The 5,452-nt window shown below is 35.4% G+C and overlaps 1 non-coding gene across 1 annotated transcript; it reads right to left on the bottom strand.

The window, feature by feature from the left end:
- Positions 1-3,999: 3,999 nt before the first annotated feature.
- Positions 4,000-4,106, bottom strand: LOC128281250 (small nucleolar RNA R71). The gene has a single exon (XR_008271463.1). It is a non-coding gene; the product is annotated as a small nucleolar RNA R71 (small nucleolar RNA).
- Between the last annotated feature and the right edge of the window lie 1,346 nt (positions 4,107-5,452).

The raw sequence follows: 5,452 nt of genomic DNA on the forward strand, positions 1-5,452 counted from the left end.
TCAGCGATAAAGTATTCCTGAAAGTACCGTTCGAAAGTTATTTGTTTCGGTTGTAATGAAAAGCTAAGTCCACGATTTATCGAGCCGTATGAGATTATTGAAAGAATCAGGCTAGTAGAATATTGTTTAGCTTTGTCGTCAGAGTTGGAAACGATTCATAATGTGTTTCACGTGTCAATGTTACGACGATATCAATCAGACCCTTTACATGTTGTCTCACTAGCGGATGTTCAGATTCAGCCTGATATGTTATATAGCAAAGAACCGAGCAGAATCATAGCTCGAGAGGTTAAAGAATTGAGAAATAAAAACATAGCTTTAGTGAAAGTTCTCTAGCAACGACACGGGATAGAGGAGGCCACCTAGGAACTGGAAGAAGCTATGAGAAAACAATATCCAAACCTCTTTTCTGGTAAGATTTTCAGGGACAAAAATTCCTTTAAGGGGGAGAGTTGTAATAGCCCATTTTTAGTGAAATTGAAATAGTGGTTTCGAGACCACAAATCCGTGAAAATATTTATTTTATTATTATTTTAATGTTTACAGCATGTTAATATTATCGTATAAAAATTTCGTTATGAAATTTTACCATTTGCATCTTAATTCAAAAAAAAAAAGGACTAAATTGGAAAAGGTACAAAACTTGAGTTCTATAAGCTAAAGGGATCTAATAGCTACGATATCAAATGGTTAGAGGATTTATGTGGTAATTATACCAATTTTATTTTGAGTGGACATTTATGGACACTTAATAGGTGTTTTAAATGGTTAAATTTATAAGGTTAAATTAGTAAATTATTAATTATGTTAATATAATTAATAAAAGAAACGAAATGCATTTTTGGTTGGTATCATCTTCTCCATCGAAAATAGAGGAGAAAACTCCATTTTTGAAGGCTTAACTTTTGGCTAGGGTAAATTCTTCATGCAAGGTAGGTTTTCAAGTTTGTTTTTAATGATTTCTATGCTTCTAGAGTCGTTGTAGCTTAATCTAGCTAGCCTAGGACTAAGTTGCAAAACTATTAAAATATTAGGGTTTTTCCATGAATGTATTCATGTTTCTTGTGATGTTTGATGGAAGAAAATGAACCTTTGTTGTTAGATAAACAACTTTTGTTAAGTGACTTTTGATGAATTTGTCAATTAGGTATGAAAATTTCATTGTGAAATTATGAAAAAAACTGAAATATATGAGTTGCTATGAGCCCATGTAAAATTCGGCTAGACTTGGGTAGGGATGAAATTGTATGAATTCCATTTTATGAGCTTAAGGACTGAATTGTTAAGGAATCAAAACTTTGCAAAAATGTGAATTTGGATTGAATTGAATAGAATGGCTATTAAATTGATTGAATTTATTCATTTAGATCAAGATAGACCTTGTATGGCTTTAGATCGAGGCAAAGAGAAAGCTTCAGATTAATCGACTCTGTTTCTACACTTTATCATTGAGGTAAGTTCATACGTTTAAATAGAATTTTTAAATTTTTTCTTAAATGCTATTATTTTATAATATCATATTGTATTTCAGTGGAAAAATCCAACTACGTATCGGCAATCATCGACCAATGAAAAGGATAGCATCAACTATCGAACTATGAAAAGGGATGGTGACGACCATCAATAATGAAAAGGGATAGTGATGACCATTGAAATATGAAAAGGGATAGCTTCGGCTATTGAATTATGAAAAGGGATGGTGACGACCATCAACAATGAAAAGGGATGGTGACGACCATCGAATTATGAAAAGGGATAGCTTCAGCTATTGAACTATGCAAAGGGATGGTGACAACCATTGTGATTCCACTTCATGTCAGCTTAGGAAAGAGTTTTTGATGCAAGTTACTTATTTCTATGGAAGGTAGGAAGCATTGTATTCATGATTTGTAGAAAGTTATTTTATCATGGGCTGATATTGATCAAGCACTAATTTGGGTTGTTGGTGATACTTAGTTATAAACGTAATTTATACATATTTTTACCCCATGTTTAAACCATTTTATGGATGATTTTCCATTAGAATTGGTGAATTTGATGCTCCTAAAACTTTAATTTCATGTTTTATACTTAGGAGAGCATAGGAGAGCAAAAGGAATGAGAAACGGGCCAAAAACAGAGAAAATGGGCCAAAGTACAAACTCAACATGGCCTAGACTTCCTCACACGGGTATCCCACACGCCCGTGCCATTCTAGCAGGCTCGAGCACGGCCTGAAGCAATCGCACACGGGCGTGTCCCTGCCAAGCCCAAGTTGAGTCCAATTCGGAAAAGGCTAATTTTGAGGGCTCATAGGCATTCCAAAGCCTATAAATACACCCTAGAAGAGGAGAAAAGGGGGACACACAGAATAGGGGGTAAGGAATTACTCCAATGAAGCCGATTGATTCATCTTAGAAGCCAGATTCATCATCAAGATTGAAGATCTCTCCTCAATTCCCCTTCAGGAGTTTCGGATTTTCTTTATGTTTTGTATTCTTTATTATTCTGAGATGTTTTCTTATTTAGTTATGAACTAAATCCCCTAAATACCTAAGGGGAATGAAACCTAAGAAAAATCTTGTTATTATTTTTTGAATTGTATGATAAATATTTAACTTGTTCTTAATTATGTGTTCTTAATTCTTGTTTTGAGATCCCAGGATACTGATTCAAGATAAGCTTTTATTCAGAGGAGGAATAGATCCTGTTAAGAGTACACTTATCATAATTAAGCGGAGTTTATTGCACGCCTAGACTTAGGGTGACAAGATTTTGTCGGATTAGGGTGAAACCTAATAAGGAGATCCATAGATCGAGTTAATGCAACCCTAGAGTGTTAATTAGAGAAAAGTCTCAGTTATTCAATCTAGGGATTAGACGTTATTAGTCTTGAATAGGGATAATAACATAACTTAGGGATCTCTATGGAACAAGTTAAATGAAAAAAATCGTCCGATTCGGAGCCAGAATAACAAGTATAGTATAGGTGGATTTTTCCTTAGGTATTGTCTTCATTCAATCAATTTTTCCAAAAGTAATTCTCCAATTCCATTCTCTCTACGTTCTTAGTTTAGATAATTAGTTAATTAAAACAAAAACCTCTTTATTCTTAGGCTAGATAATAAAAAGACAGTCATTACTAGTACTTTTAGTTACTTTGGGTTCGACAATCCGGTCTTGCTAAAGCTATACTACTGTTCGATAGGTACACTTGCCTACATCGCGATAATAGTTAGTTTCAAGAACGATTAATTATAAATATTTAAAACCTATCATGAAATGACGTGATCAAGTTTTTGGCGCCGTTGCCGGGGAACTAAGATATTAGGAACGCTCAATTTTTATTACTTTAGCCATTTATTTTTCTTGCAATTTATTTTTATATTATTATTTTTATTACTTAGTTATTTACTTTTACCTTCTCTTCGTAGGTTTTTATAGTTTATGACTAGAAGAAACCCGTCAGGGCCACTACTTTTTGACGAAGAAATCGATCGTACAGTTCGTAGAAATCAAAGAGAAATAAGGCAAAGCTTATGATACACAGAGAATGAGCAAGAAGACGATACTCAACCCGCAATCAAAGTGATGGTTGAAAACCAAGGCAATCAGCTACCTCCAGCAATTGCGGTTAATCAAAATCTTGCTCTACGCACTATGTATTATTATGCTAAACCTTCTTTAATAGGAACTAAATCAAGCATAGTTAGACCTACTGTAGCTGCAAATACTTTTGAATTAAAACCTAACACTATTTAAATGATACAACAATTTGTTCAGTTTGATGGTTTGCAGGATGAGGATCCCAACGCTCATTTAGCCAGCTTCTTAGAACTATGCGATGCATTTAAAATTAATGGCATTTCTGATGATGCCATACGTCTTCGCTTGTTTCCCTTTTCATTGAGGAACAAAGCTAAACAGTGGTTGAACTCGTTACCACGAGGGTCAATTACTACTTGGGAACAAATGACCGAAAAATTTTTGCTAAAATATTTTTCATCAGCTAAAATGGCTAAATTACGTAATGATATCTCTTCTTTTGTGCAAATGGATTTAGAAACACTTTACGATGCATGGGAGAGATACAAGGACCTTTTGAGAAGACGCCCCCACCATGGGTTACCGCTTTGGCTCCAAGTACAAACATTTCACAATGGTCTGAATCCTTCGACTCGGCAAATGGTTGACACAGCTGCTGGCGAAACCATCAACAATAAAACACTGGAAGATGCTATGAGTTTATAGAGAAGATGTCACTGAATAACTATCAGTGGCAAGTCATGAGGACAAAGACAACGAAAATAGCCGGTGTTTACAACGTCGATTCAGTCACCATGCTCTCTAATCAGGTAGAACTCTTAAATAAATAGATTGATGGTTTTCTTAATTATTCACAGGTTCACCCAGTAATGTAGTACGAAACAAGTGGAGGTGGAATAAACCATTCGGAATACCAACCCTATGGCCACAACATGGATAACGAGAAATTAAACTACATGGGTAATAATCCTCGACCTCAAAACAATCCATATAGTAACACTTATAATACAGGTTGGAGGAACCACCCCAATTTCTCGTAGGGACGTCAAGGAAATCAAAGACCACAACATCCTCCGGGCTACCAACAACCACCCTACCAACAGAAAAAGAAGCCAAACCTTGAAGAGATGCTCTCAAAGTTTATATCAGTGTCTGAAACCCGTTTTCAGAACACCGATATAGCACCTAAAAATCAACAAGCATCGATCCAAGGGCTCAAAACTCAGATAGGCCAACTTTCCAAACTAATCTCTGAAAGACCACAAGGTAGTTTGCCAAGTAATACCAAACCTAACCCAAGGGAACAACTGAACGCAATTAATATTCAAGATGACGAAGGAGACATTGAGCCTGAACTAGAACCAACGCAATAAACTATGGTAAGAAAAGATCAAGGTGAGGTAGATCAAAATACAAACAAACCAGTGACTGTCGAATATAAACCTAGTGTGCCATACCCCAATGCGACAAGAAAAGACCACTCAGATGAACAATTTGGTAAATTCCTTAAACTCTTAAAAAAATTACATACTAACTTACCGTTTATTGAAGCTCTATTGCAGATGCCAAACGCAATAAATTTTTTAAAGGAACTTTTAGCAAATAAGCGGAAGTTGGACGAGGCGTCGCATGTGGAGCTGAACGCTGTTTGCTCGGCCATTCTCCAAAATAAACTATCCAACAAACTAAAAGACCCAGGGAGCTTTACTATTCCTTGCTTAATTCATAGTTTAGATGTTAATCATGCATTAGCTAATCTAGGGGCTAGTATCAATGTCATGCCTTACAAAATGTTTAAGCAACTAAGTCTCGGGAAACCCAAATAGACTAGGATGAGCATTCAATTAGCAGATAAAACTATAAGATTCCCTAGAGGTATTATTGAAGTTTTGCTAGTTAAAATCGATAAATTTATATTTCCTGTTGA

Source organism: Gossypium arboreum, chromosome 9, assembly GCF_025698485.1.
Source record: "Gossypium arboreum isolate Shixiya-1 chromosome 9, ASM2569848v2, whole genome shotgun sequence".
Lineage (NCBI taxonomy): Eukaryota > Viridiplantae > Streptophyta > Magnoliopsida > Malvales > Malvaceae > Gossypium > Gossypium arboreum.